Source organism: Bos indicus, chromosome 11 (genome assembly GCF_029378745.1).
Source record: "Bos indicus isolate NIAB-ARS_2022 breed Sahiwal x Tharparkar chromosome 11, NIAB-ARS_B.indTharparkar_mat_pri_1.0, whole genome shotgun sequence".
Taxonomy (NCBI): Eukaryota; Metazoa; Chordata; class Mammalia; order Artiodactyla; family Bovidae; genus Bos; species Bos indicus.
Genome location: NC_091770.1, coordinates 22,379,041 through 22,400,341, shown reverse-complemented (window position 1 = coordinate 22,400,341; position 21,301 = coordinate 22,379,041). Strand labels below are relative to the sequence as shown.

Below are 21,301 nucleotides of genomic sequence, written 5' to 3'. Positions count from 1 at the left end.
GTGGAAGTGCACACACTTACTCTGCCTGAGAACCAAGTACACACGCACCTGTGCACACACACACAGAACACCCATATACGTACTCACACAGATGCACACAGACCTGTATGTGTGTGTACAAATACATGAACACACGGAGACACACGTACATAAACATGTGTGTACATACAGACATACAAACCACAGGCACACAGAGACTGGCACGTTATATGGCCTATATCTTTATTCTTTCGGATAATTGAGCAGAAGATTGAAATATGGAAGTTTTTTTTTCTTAATATGTGTTAAATCTCCTGAAGCTTATATTTCGGTAAGGAAAGGTACCAGTCAGTTCCCTCAAGGACAGAGGGAGGTGTTTATTTCCCTGGGTGCATCTGTAGCCTTCTGCCAACTAATTGGTGACTTTCTTTGAATAAAGTCAACGTACTGCCCTCTCTTTTACCTGATCATTTTAAGTATCCAGTACTAAGGCTTCCCAGGTGGCTCAAGATTATAATCAGAGACTCGATGTGAGTTAAAGAGGTGGAGGGGACGGCATCTCCTGAGCCACCTACCAACCCAGCATGGAGACTGGCTCAGTTTGGGTGACGCTTCTGCCATCAGTCCTTCACCATGTGTTACATAGAATAATAAGTGCGCTCAGATAAGTTGAATTATTTAATGGCAAAAGCTGTCACCTCAGTGGTGCCCCTGAACAGTAATTCACTTGACAATTCTGTCAACCTGAAGACTGATCCACTCTTTAAGTCCTAAATAATAAATAATAAAAACGGTACCTCAAATGAGTTTCAAGGGTTGCTGTGCCATCTGGTCTAAACAAGAATCTTTTAACATCTCCTCTATTATTGAACATCATTACTGTAGAGACACTCTCATACTTAATGTATAACCTGTGGGTCATATGAAAATCCCATTTAAGCAGTTGAAGAAACAAAAAACACTGCTAGGTCAGATGTGACACAGCATTAGTTTGACTGTGAGGCAATCAGACAAAAAAGGAGAGAGGCCGTTAGGGATTGGGAATTTTCTTTTTGTCCTATTTCTTGTGTGACTATAAAGAGTCTTGCTGCTGCTGCTGCTGCTAAGTCACTTCAGTCGTGTCCGACTCTGTGCGACCCCATAGACGGCAGCCCACCAGGCTCCCCCGTCCCTGGGATTCTCCAGGCAAGAACACCGGAGTGGGTTGCCATTTCCTTCTCCAATGCATGAAAGTGAAAAGTGAAAGTGAAGTCGCTCAGTCGTGTCCGATCCTCAGCGACCCCATGGACTGCAGCCTTCCAAGCTCTTCTGTCCATGGGATTTGCCAGGCAAGAGTACTGGAGTGGGGTGCCATTGCCTTCTCCGGTAAAGAGTCTTAGTTATCCTTTATCTAAACATAGAAACTGACTGAGGTTCATGAAAAAAAGATGAAGTTTCATGATAAATAGTAGGTACAGCTGCCTTTAAAGAAGTTGGTCAAAAACTGTATGAAATTTTGGCTCACTTTCTGCTTGAATAATGCTATCCTATCTACTGTGTCAATGAAAATAATCAAAACAATGCATAATTAGAAAAAGAGGGTTTTTTTGGGTGCTCAAATGGCATTTACTTAATCAGATCACATCAGATCAGATCAGTCACTCAGTCGTGTCCGACTCTTTGCGACCCCATGAATCGCAGCACACCAGGCCTCCCTGTCCATCACCAACTCCCGGAGTTCACTGAGACTCACGTCCATCGAGTCAGTGATGCCATCCAGCCATCTCATCCTCTGTCGTCCCCTTCTCCTCCTGCCCCCAATCCCTCCCAGCATCAGAGTCTTTTCCAATGAGTCAACTCTTCGCATGAGGTGGCCAAAGTACTGGATTTTCAGCTTCAGCATCATTCCCTCCAAAGAAATCCCAGGGCTGATCTCCTTCAGAATGGACTGGTTGGATCTCCTACCATAAATCATAAAAGTCTTTCCACCTTTTTGTTTAAGATGGGAAAACTTCTTACACAAAAACATAAAGCAAATCTAAAACATGAATATTTTAAGAGTTGCTCTTACTAAAGAGACTGTAAGACCTGGAACCCACTTAGTGACCACCTTGCTACATGTCAATCAGGGGACACAGTTGGAAAGATTAATTCTGATCACTACAGAATCCACCAGCCCTCTAATCTTCAATTTGTAAACACGGGAGTGAAATTACTCTTGGTAGAAGGTTTCTGCTGACCTGAGAGAAGTTAGATCAGAAATAGCCCAACACTCGTAAGAACAATGCTTCCCAAACACTAATCTGTACATGAATCTCCCAGGGATATTTTTAAGATGTTTATTCTCAAAAGCACTGGGGGAGGTCTGAGATTATGGATTTCTAACAATTCCCAGGTGATGCTGCTCCTGTTGGTGCCTTGGTTTACCTCTGTGCTTGTATCAAAAGCTCCTGGTATTTGAAAGAAACGTTTTGCAGGTGTGCATTGAGAGATATGCTGTGGTCAGCTCCCCTTAACAGGCTCTGACCTAACTACAGGAATTTGCCTGCACAGAGGAGACTAGAGGTGTCTGAAAGTGACCTTTGCTTCATTACCATGCTAAGATCTCTGCCTGACAAGGGATTTAAACTCTATCAGGCACAGTTCCGGCCAGGTGCAAAGGAGCACAGAAGATTGCACATGCCCCAGCTACCCTGGCTGTTCTAGAACTCTCTACCCCTTTCCTAGAGCCCCAGTGATGTACCTGCCTCCTACCCCTAAGGCTGTTACTCCCCCTGTGGAGGTGCTTTTATTTTATTTTTAAAATTAATTTATTTATTTTTATTGGAGGCTAATTACTTTACAATATTGTGGTGGTTTTTGCTATACATTGACATGAATTAGCCATGGGTGTACATGTATCCCCCAGTTTTATCTGAACCAAACTGAGAACTGTAGCCCAGAAGACAGCTTCCCAGGTGTACTCTGAAAAAATAATTAGGAACATTAAACAAGTCAGGGATACATTTCGTCAAGGTTTCAAAAAAAGAAAAAGAAACAGACCACCTACACAAAGAGTCGAAATGGCCTTGGCACCTGGGCAGTGAGTCTTATCTTCAAAGGACCAACATTGGAATCCCAGGAAGAGGGGCATTTAATCTTTATTTGGATGTTCTTTGCTCCTGGTCAGTGTGCCCTTTTCTTTAATAATTAAATCAGACATACAGTGTTTGTTTAATAGGCCACAAACAGGTTAGGGCATTGGAATGATAATCTCTGTTTTGGGAACATGGCTCTACCGAAAGGTCCTCTGAAGGCCCCTTCATTGTCAGCAGTAAATGTCAATTTGCTTTTGGTGATACTGCTATTTCAAATTTAGGGCTCTGGCTTTAAGCAAATGAAATATCTGCCTTATAGTACACGTTAGAATAATTGGGTAATTGCACCGTATTGGCCAAAGTTCATTTAAGACATGTAATGTTTACGACATGCTGTCTAATGGTCACATTAAATTCAGTAGCTGCTCTTCTTGCTTTGAATTAGATATCAGGAAAGTAAAGCTTATTTAACTTTTTATCAGTTGTTCAGTTGCTAAGTTGTGTCCAACTCTTTGTGCCTCCATGAACTGTAACACACCAGGTTTCTCTGTCCATCACTATCTCCCTGAGTTTTCTCACACTCATGTCCATTGAGTCAGTGATGCCATCCAACCATCTCATCCTCTGTCACCTTCTCCTCCTTCCCCCAATCTTTCCCAGCATTAGGGTCTTTTCCAATGAGTCAGCTCTTTGCATCAGGTGGCCAAAGTATTGGAGCTTCTGGTTCAGCATCAGTCCTTCCAATGAACATTCATGGTTGATTTCCTTTAGGATGGACTGGTTTGATCTCCTTGCTGTCCAAGGGACTCTCAATAGTTTTTTCCAGAGCCCCTATCAAAACTATTCTCATGGATTATAAATTAATCATCATTTTAATTTTTACCTTTAAAGTATAATATTTGAAAAGTATTTTTATCTTTCTTTAGAGTTAGTTATTATTAATAATGTCACTTCCTATAAAAAAAAGAATGATAAATTCCTACTTTAGTTTAAAGAAAAGTTTTGGGGGTTTTTTTTAGCAAAATAATTTTTAATTCAATGTTTTCATATTTGCTTTACCATCAGAAAGCTTAACTTTTTTTGTCCAAGAATTCAGTATTCACTCAAGTCTTGTGTCAGAAAGTGTCCTTTATTTCTACTTTCTTTGGATATTTTTAGTCCTATTTTACCTTAAAGTAATTTAGTTTATTAACAGGTACAGATCTGCCCAAGTCCTCTTAGAAGTAGAAAATCTAAATTAAAATATTTTTTTAAACAACAAATCTGTCATTTTTACTACTATTTCTCTAGTATCCAGGACAGTGTTTGGTAGTGAAAATATTTATTGAATAAAGAGTGATTGAATTTAGGTGGGAAGCAATGTTTTTCAATCTACATGTAACTGGATTAAAAGCCTGTTTTCCCTGATATCATACTGCCATGTCTGATCTAGAAAAAAATCTATATAAACACACACCCTCACACATATCCATATGCCTTGTTTCAAAGTTCCAGACATATTTTAATTCATATATAATAAATACACATCTACAGAACATGCATATATACATATGCATATAATGGTACACATAAAATACATTTATTTTTGTGTATGCAAATTGGATATGCAAATCCATATTTAAAATTGCATTTTCTGTCTGTTTCCTTAGTGGGATTTTAGTGTTTTTTGGCTCGTTACCAGGGTCTGAATTGAGAAAGAGGAAAAGCAGAGGGCATGAGGGAGAAATGACAGTAAGTTCCAGAGAGAAACTTGAATATCTCCCATAAATAGGAGATATTAAAGGAGATATTCTAGGGCCATATCGGTAGGTAGATAAAGCAAATCTTGGATATCAATCAACTTCAAAATGTCACTGGTAGCAGAATAAAATGTTGAATCAGGTAACTTCAACTGTTAGTTTCAGAAAAAGGCGGGCTGGATGCACAGGGGTGAGAGAACAAGAAGGTGGGAGAAACAAGCAATTATTTTTCTGCCCCTGGATATGCTTTAGCTAATATTTCTGAAAAGAATATTGACTTGTTGGGCTGTTTTTCTCTTAAATTGCTTATTTCAAAATCTTGAGGAAAACACTGTATAGAAAGGCTGGGGAGTGATTCAGCGCTCTTATTTGTAAGCCTGGAGTCACATCCCTAATGCAGCTTTTGTCTGGAGAGGCAGCAGCTCGGCTCTGCAAACAATGTGCCATCACTGGGTCCAGAAGCTCTTTTGTTGGATTCACTGCTGCAACGTGGATACAATTTTAGTTGTTGCTTCCAAACCAATGCACATGGCACTGGGGATTGGGGGGAAGGAGGGGCGGTGGGCGTTCATCTCCAGGCGGGTGCCGTTGTATACTGTTTGCAGTGGGGGAAAACATCTCAGCATAATCTGAAGAGGTGGAAAAAGAGAAAACATAACCAATTACCCCCCTCGCAACACACACACAGAGGCAGAGGAAGCTCATGAAAGTGACTTGCAGCATTAATACTTGCTATTCACAGCCTGCTGTCTTGATAAAGACCTTGTCATTATGACTCCTGCAATGAAATGCCACTTGCCTGAACCAACAGGCTTCAACACAACCCACCAGCTCATGTCTCTTTCCTGCCTTGCCTGTGCACATCTGTCTGGGTGTTGTCCCTCTGTCCTGAGAAAACATCTTAGACCAGAATCCTGGCGTGTACCTGGAAAGGAGCTTACTGATCAGCTAGTCCAACCTCACTTTTTTTTTTTCCCAGTAGATAAGCAGCTGAGACCAGAGAGGGAAAGAATTTCCTCTAAGGTCACACAGAGCCTGTTTTAGAATCCTAGGTACTTGCTACATCACACAGCACTATCTCATTCTTCTTTCTAAATTGACATTTATGGAACCAGAGCCTTTGTCCTTAGCCCGTGCCTGTCCCCTGATATATCACCTAAAGTCTTCTGGACTTCTTGATGACGTGATGCTTCAGGATTAAGTGAAGACCACCACTTTCTTGGGCCAACAGTCTGCAGTCTCCAATAAAGTGAAGGGTCCCACTCTTGATGAATAGTCATTTTGTGTTCACACCAGCCTCATGGCAACCTTGCTCAGTGAATATTCATTAACCTATTTACGAGATAGGGAAACAGAAGTTAGGATTCACACTTGGACCTATGGGTTCTGTTTTAAGGTTGGTCTTCTTTATCTCTTGTCACACGTGTGCATCCTGGAATCTAATGCCCATAGGCCACTCCATCCATACAGCGTTTTCCTCATACTTTGCTCTTGCCTCAGGACCTATGCACAAGCCGTCCGACTCTTTGCGACCCCATGGACTGCAGAACGCCAGGCTTCCCTGTCCATCACCAACTCCCAGAGCTTGCTCAAACTCATGTCTATCAGTCAGTGATGCCATCCAACCATCTCATCCTCTGTCTCCCCCTTCTCCTCCTGCCTTCAATCTTTCCCAGCATCAGGGTCTTTTCCAGTGAGTCAGATCTTTGCATCAGGTGGCCAAAGTAATGAACCTTCAACTTCCACATCAGTCCTTCCAATGAATATTTAGGGTTGATTTCCTTTAGGATTGACTGGTTTGATCTCCTTGGAGTCCAAGGGACTCTCAAGAGTCTTCTCCAGCACCACAATTTGAAACCATCAATTCTTCAGTGCTCAGCCTTCTTTTATGGTCCAGCTCTCACCCCCATGCATGACTAGTGGAAAACCATAGCTCTGACTATACAGACCTTTGTCAAAACTACCAATGGATAGACAAATCTGATGGTCAGCACTCACCTTAGGCAGCCTACCCTTTAAAAGAAGAGTTCACATGCAGTCAGAGAATGAGATGCTCTATCTGAATTTTGCTAATGAGACAATCCTATTGTCCGAAACTGATTTCACTATCTATAAGATTCTCACTTCTCTTAAAAAGTCTCATTTATCTTTTCAAAATCGCCAAAGAGAAAGTTGGTTGAGGTTAGCCTTTGTTTCTAGGAGAAGAATCTGTGAGATGCCTGAGCACATGGAAATCATAGAAGCCTCTTTGCTGTCAGTGTGGGGCCCTGTTTCCTGGGATCTCATTGAAAATCACAACAGAGAGAAGGGACCAGGAAAAAGCAGATGAGGGCACCTTGAACGCTTGCCGTCATTTTGTATTGTGCAAACCAAGGCCATGATGAGGTTCCTAGACTCTCAACTTTCAGCACCGTTTTGCTGGCAGATCAACTCACAAACCCCACAGTCAGAAAAAAGTTCGTTCAAGTGATCCTGAGACCAGGAAAGCAATCACAGGGGATGGGAGTTGTCTTTACTGAAGAGCTGACTAGAGTCCATTCCATTTGCTATGCAGAGAAATTGATGTTTGCCATGGCATAAAGAAAATCCCACTTCCCAACAGGGCTGATATAAACCACTAGGAGAGGATTTTCCCAAAGATTAAAAGAAAACCAGACTCTAGGAAGAGGAAAGAAAGTAGGGCCATGCATTCGTTCATCATTCATCATTTCAGTCATACTGCAAGAGCATTCAGTATTTTATCCATGGTATCATATGTAGAGGGTTATTTTATGTTACTTCCCAATTACAGTGTTCCTAAAGCAATTCCAGATGGGCTTAGATTTTTATCAGAATGGATTTTTGCTGGACAAACTACAGAGATGTTTCTCTCTGGGAACAATGGGTCAAGTAATTACAATAAAGTGATGGAAAGAGTTTAAATCTCATAAGCAAGTCTCAAACTCTGACGCTTGGTTTCTTCATTTTTAAAATGGAGAAAATAATACCTACTTTACCAGGTTGCTGGGAGATTAAGAGGAATGTGTGTATTGACCCATATACATAAAGATAGGCACTCAGTAAGTGAATCTGAATTTATAGTTTAATCACAACACCATCTTAAGAGAATATAGATCGTGTTTGTACTCCTCTCACATGGCAGCCTTTGATACACATCAACTCTTTATATAAATTTCAACATTTTCCTGGGACATAATACTGATTTTTGTTGTTGTTGTTGATTACAGGGTTATTGCTGCCCAAACAGTTCCTCCAAGGCTCAGCTTCCCACACTCCGGGAGGCTAATTCAGACACAGCTGCTGATATTTACAGAGTATTATCAGAGCCCTTGGGCCAGTCTTGGATTCTGGTGTGCCCACATACTACCCGGTTTAACTAAAGCATTGAAACTAGCAGGGGGCATCTACACTTGCTGAATATCATTTCTGCTTGTTGGAGGTTTATTTCTTAGCTCCTCAAGTCTGCAGGCAATATGCCTGTCTATTGCAAGAGCCTGAAATTCTGTTAATCCTTCAATCGATAAAGGGTAAGAGGACACTCTGAATTTCAAGATTCTTAGTCTGACTTGAAGTGATTTTGCAAAAGTAGAGCTTTGGGCAAAACCACATGTGACTAATTATGTCTTCCCACAATCATTTAGGAGCACTCCGTTCACATAAGAGAATTCTTAAAAGAGAAAGAGGTTAAGCAATCAAGTTTCAGTTTTAAACTGATTCATTTGGCTAATAATCAAACTTGCATGGAGCTGGAACTCCTTAGTGGATCCGTTTTTCATCTTGACAGTGGCCACAGTTGCTGAGAAATATTTCTGTTGCATTAGATATTTCTTATGCTGTGTTAACCATCCTAACAAGATCCATAATGGCCTAAGCTGGTAGGCATTCTGTTCTTTGTGAAAAATATCACCCAGGGGTTCATTTGTTTACACAGGGTTGAAATTTATGCTCAGAGAGTGAGTTGCCGTCTAGTGTCCCTTTCAGTATTATCACAAATCGCTGTCCCTAGCCCCCAAATATGGGCTGAAGCTAGTACTGGTCCTGTGAGGGCAGAATGGGCCATAGCTGTCTCAGCTTGGAAGTATTATTGGGTTGCCCAAAAAGGTCATTTGAGTTTTCCCATTATGGAAAAACTCGAATGAACTTTTTGGCTAACCCAACAGATAGTGGAGATGTTTAACAGGACTTTTATAGGCATCCTCTCCATCTGAAATAGTTTGAGTCACAAAGCTACAGAAGTCTTGAACTCCTATTTCTTGCCATACGGTGTTGATATCCAATGTATCTCTCCAAGGAAATAGACCAAGAACTCCAAGTTCAGTCAATCTCTAGAGTAAAGGACACATTCCCAGCTATGGGTGTCTTAGGCACAGTTGATTCTAGACATGGGGTCTCCACAGTCAATCTGGTCCCATGAGCTAGTGAAAAGGGCTTCTCAATATATGACTAGACTTATCCTCAGGCCTTTGGCTGCAAAGATGAGGGCGGTGAGACTAGAGACCACCAGTAGGACCCACAACCCCCTCAAGGACAGACAGCTAGCCACACCAAGGGATTTTGTCATCATTCAAATACATTCAAGAATGACACTTCCTAGTAAGAGCTGGTGTGATGTCAAGGTTCAAGTTTTCTCTTAACAGACTTTTACATGGACTGAACAGATAGTAAGTAATCACTTCTTTTAAAGAGCCTAATAAGGATAGATAAAAGATTGTAAAATTGTGTCCCCCCAAATCAATTACACTAGTATGGGAAATGGAAGACATGAGCTAGAAATGGCATTGGAACAGCGGATCAATGGTGTTGGTTTACTCTGCATATGAAAATGTATGATATGGATTCATTAATGAAAGTGCCCAGAATGAGGATAGCAAAAGACCTTGCCCAGTGCAGGCAAATAAACACCTCTTGGAGTTGCATTCAGCTCCATGCACTGCATTCTAAAAGAGAAGGGTATGTACATGTCAATCCCAAACTCCCAGTCTCTCCCTTCCCACCCTAACCCTTCCATGTACACACTGCCATACTTAAAATAGATAATCTTCAGGGACCTACTGTATCACACAGGGAACCCTGCTCAATATTCAGCAATAAACTAAATGGGAAAAGAATTTGAAAAAAGAATAAATACACATATATGTATATTTCAATCACTTTGCTGTACACGTGGGACTAACACAACATTGTTAATGAACTGTACTTCAATATAGAATAAAAATGAAGAAAGAAAGAAAGCTTTGACTAAGATAGTGCTCACAGGAGCATGGCCAGACTGAGCCTGGAGCGAGGCCCCAGGGTGAAATGAGAGGAGCCAGGTTCAAATGCCTGACGAATGTCATGAGGAACAGGGTTGGACTTATCCCATATGGTTTAAGGAATAGACCTGGATAAATGCACGGGCCTACCAGCCCAAGCTGACAGCTGTAGCTGTTAAAATGTGCATTGTGTGACCATGAACTACTAATAGCTGGGACTCTCAAATGTGGCATGGGTGACTTTGCCAAAGAGATTTTAAAGGAATTCACATTCTACAGGGAGTTGACCTTGGCAAGCTCTGAATCTCTCCCAGTGCTTTAAATCCAGGTATTTTTCTAATCCCCACATGTTTTGTTTGATAAAAGAAAATGTCTATATTCTTTCCCTGTGCTTTGGCAAATCATAGATCTAGAAATTTGAGTGAATTGTGTTTTGAGATCTTTCTTGATAAGGAATTACCTTGCAATATACTTGGAAGAAGGATACTGACATCTTTTACTTTGCATCAGAGAATATGTAAGTAAGGTATAGGGAGTGTTTATAGCACTCCTCTTAAATCCAGAACAAAGAGGTAAATTCTTTTTGGGATTGAATCTTCAGGTTACTAAATTTAGTAGCACATAGAAACCATTAAGTGTAGAAAAGATGGATATATGTTTTCTTACTAGAAATAAATTGTTGTTGATATTGTTCAGTCGCTAAGTCATGTTCAACTCTGTGACCCCGTGGAATGTAGCACTCCAGGCTCCTCTGCCCTCCACCATCTCCCAGAGTTTATTCAAATTCATGTCCATTGAGTCAGTGATCCTATCTAACCATCTCATTCTCTGCCATTCCCTTCTCTTTCACCTTCAGTCTTTCCCAGCATCAGGGTCTTTTCCAATGAATCAGCTCTTCGCATCAGGTGGCCAAAGTATTGGAGCTTCAGCTTCAGCATCAGTCCTTCCAGTGAATATTCAGGGTTGATTTCCTTTAGGATGGACTGATTTGCTTTCCTTGCTGCCCAAGGACTCTCAAGAGTCTTCTCCAGCACCGCAATCTGAAACTATCAGTTCTTCGGTGCTCAGCCTTATTTATGGACCTACTCTGACACCCGTACATGACTATCGGAAAAACCATTGCTTTGACTATATGGACCTTTTTTGGCAAAGTGATCTCTCTGCTTTTTAATACACTGTCTAGGTTTGTAATAGTTTTTCTTCCAAGGAGCAAGCGTCTTTTAATTTCACAGCTGCAGTTACCATCTGCAGTGATTTTGGAGCCCAAGAAAATAAAGTCTGTCACTGCTTCCACTTTCTCCCCTCTACTTGCCATGAAGTGATGGGACTGGATGCCATGGTCTTAGATTTTGAATGTGGAGTTTCAAGCCAGCTTTTTCACTCTCCTCTTTCACCCTCATCAAGAGCCTCTTTAGTTCCTCTTCACTTTCTGCCACTAGAGTGGTAGCATGTGCATATCTGAGTTTGTTGATATTTCTCCCGATAAACTTGATTCCAGCTTGTGATTCATCCAGTCTGGCATTTTGCATGATGTACTCTGCATATAAGTTAAATAAGTAGGATGGCAAGATACAGCCTTGTACTCATTTCCCAATTTTGAACCACTCAGTTGTTCCATATCTGGGTCTAACTATTGCTTCTTGACCCACGTAAAGGTTTCTCAGGAGGCAAGTAAGGTGGTCTGGTACTTCCATTTCTAAGAATTTTCCACAGTTTGTTGTGACCCACACAATCAAAGGCTTCAGCAGAAATAGATGTTTTTCTGGAATTCCTTTGCTTTCTCCGTGATCCAAAAGCTGGTGACAGTTTTATCTCTGGTTCCTCTGTCTCTTCAAAACCCAGATTATTGGTTCAAATACTGCTGAAACCTAGCTTGAAGGATTTTGAGCATAACCTTGCTAGCTTGTGAAATGAGCACAATTATCTGGTAGCTTGACTTTCTCTGGCATTGCCCTTCTCTGGGATTGGAATGAAAACTACCTTTTCCAGTTCTGTGGCCACTGCTTAGTTTTTCAAATTGCTGGCATATTGAGTGCAGCACTTTCACAACATCATCTTTTAGGATTTTAAATACCCCAGCTGTAATTGCATCACCTTCACTAGCTTTATTCATAGAGAGGCTTCCCAGGTGGCGCTATTGGTAAAGAACCTGCCTGCTGGTGTAGGAGACATAAGTGATGCGTGGTTGATCTCTGGGTCTGGAAGATCCTCTGGAGGAGGGAATGGCAGCCCACTCCAGTATTCTTCCCTGGATAATTCCATGGACAGAGGAGCTTGGCAGGGGAGCTTGGCAGGCTACAGTCCCTAGGGTCACAGAGAGTCAAACACGACTGAAGCAACTTAGCATGCACACACACACACACACACACACACACACACACACACACACACACTGTATCCTAAGGCCTACTTGACTTCACACTCCAGAATATCTGGGTCTAGGTGAGTGACCACACCATCAGGTTATCTGGGTCATTAAGACCTTTCTTGTATAGTTCTGTGTATTCTTGCCACCTCTTCTTAATCTCTTCTGCTTCTGTTAGGTCCTTACTCTTTCTGTCCTTTATCATGCTCATTCTTCCATAAAATATTCCCTTGATATCTCCAGTTTTCTTGAAATGATCTCCACTCTTTCCCGTTCTCTTTCTTTGCACTGTTCATTTAAGAAGGCCTTCTTGGCTCTCCTTGCTATTTTTCTGGAACTCTGCATTCAGTTGTGTATATCTTTCCCTTTCTCCCTTGCCTTTCACTTCTCTTCTTTCCTCAGCTATTTGTAAAGTCTCCTCCACAACCACTTGGCCTTGTTGCATTTCTTTTTCTTAGGAATGCTTTTGGTCCCTGCCTCCTGTACAGTGTTATACACCTCTGTTCATAGTACCTCAGACATTCTGTCTACCAGATCTAATCCCTTGAATCTATTTATCATCTCTACTCTATAATCATAAGTTATTTGATTTAGGTTGTATCTGAATGGCCTAGTGGTTTTCCCTACTTTCTTCAATTTAAGTCTGAATTTGGTAATAAGGAGTTCATGATCTGAGCCACAGTCAGCTCCAGGTCTTGTTTTTGCTGACTGTATAGAGCTTCTCCATCTTTGGCTGCAAAGAATATAATCAATCTGATTTCGGTATTGACCATTTGGTAATGTCCATGTGTAGAGTCATTTCTTGTGTTTTTGGTAAAGGGTGTTTCCTATACCAGCATGTTCTCTTAACAAAATTCTGTTAGCCTTTGCCCATCTTCATTTTGTACTCCATGACCAAACTTGCTTGTTATTCTGGTTATCTCTTGATTTCTTAGGCTTCCCTAGTGGCTCAGATGGTAAAGAATCTGCCTGCAATACAGGAGACCCAGGTTCAATCCCTGGGTTGGGAAGATCCCCTGGAGAAGGAAACGGCAACCCACTCCAGTGTTCTTGCCTGGGAAATCCCATGGACAGAGGAATCTGGCAGGCTACTGTTCATGGGGTCATAAAGAGTCAGACATGACTGAGCAACTAACACACTTGATTTCTTCTGCATTCCAATCCCCTGTAATAAAAAGGACATCCTTTTTGGTGGTAGTTCTAGAAGGTCTTACAGGTCTTCATAGAACTGTTCAACTTCAGCTTCTTCTGCATCAGTAGTAGTAGGGGCATAGACTTGGATTACTGTGATGTTGAATGGTTTACCTTGGAAACAAACCAAGATCATTCTGTCCTTTTTGAGATTGCGCCCAAGTACTGCATTTCAGATTCTTTTGTTGATTTTGGGGGCTAGAGCATTTTGTCTAAGGGATTCTTGCCCGCAGTAGTAGGTATAACAGTCATCTGAATTAAATACTTCCATTCCCATCCATTCTAGTTCACTGATTCCTAAGATGTCAGTGTTCACTCTTGCCATCTCATGCTTGACCATGTGCGATTTACCTTGATTCATGGACCTAACATTCCAGGTTCCTATGCAATATTATTCTTTACAGCATCAGACTTTACTTTCACCACCAGATACATCCATAGCTGAGCATCGTTTCTGCTTTGACTCAGCTGCTTCATTCTTACTGAAGCTATTAGTAATTACCCTCTGCTCTACCTCAGTAACATAATGGATACCTTTTGAACTGGGGGAGCTCATCTTCCAGTGTCATATCTATTTACCTTTTCAAACTGTCCATGGGGATTTCCAGGCAAGAATACTGGAGTGGGTTGTATTTCCTTCTCCAGTGGACCACATTTTGTCCACTGTGATGTGTCCATCTTGAGTGACCCTGCATGGCATGGCTCATCGCTTCATAGAGTTACACAAGCCCCTTCCCCACAACAAAGTTGTAATCCATGAAGGGGAGAAATAATTTACAATCATATAAAATGGGAAAGAGGAAAAAGAAGGTTTTTAGTCACTGAATGAGCAAGACAGTAAAAGCCACTGGGTTTCAATCAAGTTCTTACATATAACACAGAGAGAGAGAGAGAGAGATGAGAAAAGAGACCAAAAATTCATCAGTTGAATCAGTTCTGTTTGTTCTCTTAAAATTAAAAGGGGGTAAATTAGCTGATTGCTAAGGTTTCTTTCATTTTTAATAGTTAATAATTCTGTAAGAAGCGTTGAATAAGAGAAATAGAATTATACACCAGATGAGTAGAACTTGATTTATAATCATTGTATATCAGGTTGCAAAAAAAAAAAAAAAAAGTAATAGCTATGGAAGAGAAAGTCCATTCAGTAATAAATTAGCTTTTTAATTTGTTTGAAGGCAGCAAATCTTTGTGCTCGGAAACTAAAGAGACACAAAATCAAATCAGCCACACTTGGGAAAAAAGACATAAAATTTCAGAAAGAAATTATGCCCAAACAATGTCTGTACAGTGAAGAAAACCACTTTAGTGATCTACATTCTCAGTTATTGATTTGTATATTACATGGGGCTGCTGAGTAACACTTACCAGGCTTACAAGATTACGTGGAAGGCAGTGTGCTTGGCCACAAATGTCATCCTAAATCAATAATGTCATACTCCCGGAAAGCATTCTGATCATTCTCATTATTCTCATATTGGAAGATAGTCTTGCAAAATAAAAATGGACTGATTATAAATAAATAATATCTAGAAGGCTCTGAAAGTCAAACATTTTCTCAGGTTAACCACAGTAGAGGTTCTAAACTGCTTTCCATTACAAACTTGTAATAATTTAGGCCAATTTCCCAAATTCTAGATGACGAACTGGATGCAAACCAGGATGTTGATACAGAGAGTTGACCTTTGACAACTAGAAATGAAAATAACTTGCTGTACTCTAGATATTCAAAATCAGCCATAACTGTGATGCTCTCCCTTACTTGATTGTCTTGTCTCCTGGGTTTAGACAGTCCCCAGGAGTTCAAGAAAGAACATATGGCTGACTCTGCTAAGAGCACATCATATACTAAAAAGTAAATGAGAATACAAACATTACTGATAATGCAACATCATTTTTGCATTCCTACAAAAAGGTAACATTACATTCTACAGCACAGGGCATTGGAATAATTCTCAGATTTAGACTTTGAATCAGTGAGCAGTGATCAATGCTGTATTCCTCAACTTGTTTCAGCAAGACATCATGGGAAGTAAAATGTTCCATGGGCTGTGAGGTCAAATCCCAACTCAGCCACTTACTGACTGTGTCCTTATTTTGGAAAAGTCACTTAAAGTCTCTAAGCTTCAGCCTCTTCATCTGTACGATGGGATTAAAGATGCCTACATTGCAGGGTTATTATAGGGATTAAATAAGATCGGATTTGTGAAAAAAATTAGCTCAGTGTATGACATTTAGTAGACACCCCATTATGTTCTCTCCCTCTGTTCTGCCTTTTTTTTCTTAAAACCAAGCCGCTCAGGGAAGCTGCAGTGATAACAGTTCATTCAAACAGAATATAGATTCTGTGCAATTAGTATCCTCAGATCCTATTGATTTACTGCCTTTCTTCTGACAAGTAACAGTCATGGCAGATGGCACACAGGTCTGTAAAGGGGTTTGCAGTTTTACGAAGGACTTGGGCATTTCCCCTTTGTCCTCACAACAGCCCTGTGATGTGAGAGTTTAGAAACTTATATGACTGAAGAGGAATTGGGGCTCAGGATAGTCAAGCGTCTTGCACCAAAACAAGCTATCAGAACCAGAAATTGATTTAAGTCTTCTGAATCTTCTGAACCAAAGGTCCACTGCACCTAGCAAAGGCCTCTATTTCTGGTTTTCCAAGTTCTCCCTGAGGCCAAACCTTCAGTGCCTTATAGAAGGATACAAATTAACACCTGGCTTACTTTGTTTTTAAGTATTTATTTATTTGGCTGTGCTGGGTCTAAGTTTCAGCATGAGGAATTTTTAGCTGTGGCATGTAGGATTTTTAAATTGCTGTATGTGGGATCTAGTTCCCTGACCAGGGATCAAACCCAGGCCCCATGCACTGGGAGTGCAGTCTTAACTGAACTGCCAGGGAAGTCTCTACCTGGTTTACTTTAGATGCTGTAAAATGTGCAGTTGTATAATGTCCAAGGGTTGTCTTTCATGATCAATTAATTGAGCTGATGATGTCTTAGTTCTCATGCTGCAGAGCAGGGCCAGGGAAAGTACTATTATATCAATAGTTAAAGTCAGTTCTTTCCACTCTCTGTAGTTTTAATGATTTGGCTACTTTTGTAGTTATATTTAGGGAGTCCAACATGTATCAAGGAAACCACTTAAAAGGCCATGGGAAGGATTAATGAAATACAGCTTGTTTGTTATCTTCCCATTAGCGAAGTCCATAAAGCTGAAAAGAAGGGTTCTGAGATAAGAGGACCCTTTGCTTGGAATTCTATAAAAGGAAACCAACCAACCTGCCTGTTCCTTTGCTAATGCAGAAGAGAAACTCGAAAAAATTACCTAGCGTCCGGTAACGCTGAGCTGCCAAACATACAGAAACAGCAAATTACTATCATCTTTGCCATCACATGAGAGATGTTCCAGGTGCCTTTTTTTTTTTTTTTAATGCTCCACTGCTCTTTGTAAGGTGCACACTTTTAAGTATAATACAGATGCTGATGAATGAACACAATATTTCTTTGTCCTTCTCCAAGACAGGGTAATTGTGCATCATACATTGCAGTCAGGGGTCATTTTTAATATTTAAATGACATCTGAGTTGGAGATTAAAATTTATAAAGAGCAGTGAGATCCCAGGAAAAAGGATGGGAAGCCACTTCTACTTTCAAATGCAATAAAACAGATGGGCCTTCCAGTCCAGACTTAAGCATTAAAATATTTAAGATTTCCTATAATGCTGGAAGCCTACAGAAGGAAATTCTGTCTCTCTCTCTATCACACACACACACACACATTTTGCATTGCAAACTTACAGAGGGCAATATCAGATTTTGTTTTTAAAAGCCTAGAATGTCACCTTAGGACCCAGCACCTTGACTAAGCAATTAGACAATGATGGGGAAACACCATAACAATACTAAGTGGAGGGAAATAATGATCATGACCATGATAATCATTACCTTGAAATATCCTCAAATATTTTCCAGAGATGATCTAATTATTCCCTTGCATGTCCCTCCTGGGAATGGTGTTATTATTTCCATCTTGAAGACAAATATAATATCTGCTCTTGATTTATAAGTGTCATTTTTTAGGAGAAGCTTCATTATTTGTTTTCTTTTCATCTTCACAATATGAGACTTAGATACCCGAAATTAACTTCGTAGAGTTAGAGGCAGAATGATCTGTGTTTGTATGAATGATTGATTAAAATCTAGGTTTCCCAAACTGTTTTAATCACGCATGCTTGATGTGAGCATAAGTTGCTTCTGTCATGTCCAACTCTTTGCAACCCTATGCCTGCCAAGTTCCTCTCTCCATGGAACTCTCCTGGCAAGAATACTGGGGTGGATTGCCATGCCCTCCACCAAGGGGTCTTCCCAACCCAGGAATCGAACCTGTATTTCTTATGTCTTCTGCGTTGGCAGGTGGGTTCTTGACCATTTACACCACCTGGGGATCATGTTCCCTATAAAATCATAAAATCTTTACAAATATAGAAATTTTGAAGAATCAGATACAAAAATATAATTAAAAGGTCTAGTGCTTTTTCTGAGCTTTCCTAGGGTACATGCAGAGCACCCCTCCCCACCACACACCGGAACTTTAGATTGGGAAGTAGGGAGAAGAGGGGGTAGAAAAATTGTTCTGCCCCTCCCCTCAAATAAGACCTGACAACTGCAACTCTCGCAGTGAGTTTCACCTGAAACTCAAGTGGAGGGTAAGAGGGAAATGGGAAGAAAGGTGAAATGAAATGGAACTGAAAGTCAAATCCATTTCACTTGCCTTCACTAATCAAGGTTATTTTATGACTTGCAAGTTCTCCAAATAGCGTAAACAACAGATGCTTGCCTGAGATGTTTTAGGCTGTGTCTAGTTGGAACTGAGCTGGTTAACACTGGTTGGGACCACTGACCCTCCAATTGGGCATGCGTGAGTGCCTACTCAGTGACCTTTTGAGCATTATGCCTGTGCAGAACCAAGATTACGGCATCTTTGTCCAATCACCTTTCCCTGTGCTCCCCATGTCCCAGACCACCTTCTTCTTTATTCGTCATCCCGTAAATATCCAAACCCTCTGCTTTCAAAAGGCAGCTTTGAGATTTGTCCTCCTGTCTCCTCACTCAGCTGCCTTGGGAATAAACCCTCCCTTTACTGCAAACCTCAGCCTGTCAGCGATTTGCCTTACTGTTCTTAGGGCAAAATGAACCTCGTTCAGTAACAGTAGGAAAAAACAAGAAATGGATAAGGAAACAAGAAAGGAGTAGGTAATCAAAACACTGAGTGGCTGTTCCCACCTGTCAGTGCTGTGATACAGGATGCTTCCATAGGGGCTGTACAGTTTGCTAGGACTGCCGTGACAAAACACCCCAGACTGGAGCTTACACAATAGAAATGTGTGTTCTCAGTTCTGGAGGATAAAGGTCCAAGATGTTAGTTTTGATAGGTTCAGCTTCTCCTGAAGCTTCTCTCCTTGACTTGGGAGCAGGAAGGGCTTGCTTCTTGCTGTGTGCTCACAGGGTTGTTCCTCCACGTGCAAGTGGCCCTGCTGTCTCTCTGTGTATCCCGGTTCCCCCTTACAAGGACACCAGTCAGATTGGTTTAGGGGTCACCCTAACAGCCCATCTCTTTAAGCCCCTCTCTCCAAATACAGTCATATTCTTGTGTACTGGGAGTCGGGCTGAATCTGGAGGAGACACAGTTCAGCCCATAACATGTGCTTTTACTTCAAAACATCTTCGGCTTTCAGGCAAGAGAGAGATTAAAAATGTAATAATAACCATATAGCATAAGCACTGTACAAATGGTTGTTAAAAGATAAACTGAGGCACATTAAAAGCTTTTAAGACTTTATTTGACCAAACATGGATTCATAAGAAGCAAGAAGATTGTCCAGTTGGCTCTAGCTTAAGCAGTTGCCTTACTTTTGACAGTTGGCTATTTGAGATTGATGGCTCCTCAATTCCATTTTCTCCGATACTGGTGTAGGTATAGGAATTGCCTCTGGCTGAGGTTTCGGCTTGCTTACATCGATTCCTAAGGCATTAGAGTCACCCTAGTGTAATGGCCAAGTGGCCTCCTTGGTCACTTACTTTAACATGGTCATCCACACTTTCTCCCTCTAGTGAGTCTCACCTTTTTCCATCTGTGGCCAAGTCAAGTCCTCGTTAGTCTCCAAAGCTGATTCCATCCATCTGCTGGGGGCTTCTTCCTGAGAGCTTACTCCAGAGCTTCCAAAGCCTCAGACCAGGCTACTTTCTCTGCAGATGCCAAAGTGCATCTGCATAATAATTTCTGACCTCGTGCGCACTGAAGAGTGACCCACTGCCTCTTTTCTCGTCCTGTAAGATGACAGATGACAAATCCAGACACACCTCGTGTTTTGTGAGAGCCACTTTTCTCTCAGAGCTCCTCTGCTTTAAGAGGCTTTCCCAATTATGAGCTGCCTCAGATGGCCTCTGCACAGAGAGTCTCGTGAAGGGCACACACATTGGCCCCATGCTGGCAGTCTCAGATCTTGCCGTCAGCTGGGAAGTGTGGCCGCCCCACCTGCTGCCAGCTGCATTAGTTGGGAGGACAGTGGATCCCTGATGACAAGATTTTGGGAGGTAGTGGTGGCAAAACAAAGTCTCAAGGAGTTCTTTCCAAAGTGGCCACAAAACACAGAAATATTTATTAGCCCCTGCTTCAAGAAGAGTTGACATTCGAGAAGAGTTGAAAATATGTGAATGGGGATTATATCCCTATGTTGTTGCTGGTTCATTTGCTAAGTCATGTCTGACTCTTTGTGACCCAATGTACTGCAGCACAGTAAGCTCTTCTGTCCTCCACTATCTCCCGGAGTTTGCTCAAACTCATGTCAATTGAGTCGTGATGATACAGCTATTTCACAATATCACATTGTAAATGAAGTCTCTGTCTTAAAACACTATTATTGTTTTCCTGACTTCTTTAAAGAGTAAGCTTTGAATTTCTTGGTAGTATTATTTAATACTTGATTATTATGCATTGATAGTATCATGTAACATAATTGGCAAAATTGGTATGGGTGTATCCATTATGTAATTAAGTACTTAAATTGAGTCAGTAGGAATCCAAACACACATTCATTTAACTTAGCCAGCTTATTGCATATGCTGGAGATGAGATCAAACACTAAAGACACAAAGATGAACACATTCCTGCCCTTGACAAGTTCACAGTCACAATGGAGGAAGAACAGGTGCAATCTAGAGACTGGTTCTCAAACTGAGCATGTGTGGGAATCACCTGGATGACTTGTTCACACCCCTCCCCCTTCACCTCCTCCCCCTAGTGTTTGATGAGTGGGGCCAGGAATTTGCATTTCTAAAAAATTTCTTGATGCTGCTGCCACCGTTCTGGGACCACACTTTGAGAACCAGTGATCCAGTGTTACCAGTGTTGGGGGGCTATGGAAGCTTTGAGAAGTTCCCAGCATGGCCAGAGGGAGAGGGGGCAGGGGTCAGGGAAAGTTTCACAGAGGCAGTGATGTTTTAAAGAATAAGGAGAAAGTGGTTAGGATATGCCAAGCACTGCTGTTGCTGCTGCTGCTAAGTCGCTTCAGTCGTGTCTGACTCTGTGCGACCCCACAGACGGCAGCCCATCAGGCTCCTCTGTCCCTAGGATTCTCCAGGCAAGAACACTGGAGTGGGTTGCCATTGCCTTCTCCAATGCATGCATGCATGCAAAGAAGCTTCAGTCGTGTCTGACTGT

The 21,301-nt window shown here is 41.3% G+C and overlaps 1 protein-coding gene across 8 annotated transcripts in view; it reads left to right on the top strand.

Annotated features, from left to right (window-relative positions):
• The window catches only part of SLC8A1 (solute carrier family 8 member A1), a 449,736-nt gene that overhangs the window by 381,921 nt on the left and 46,514 nt on the right, over positions 1–21,301 (top strand). The gene's annotated exons all lie outside the window — the stretch shown is intronic.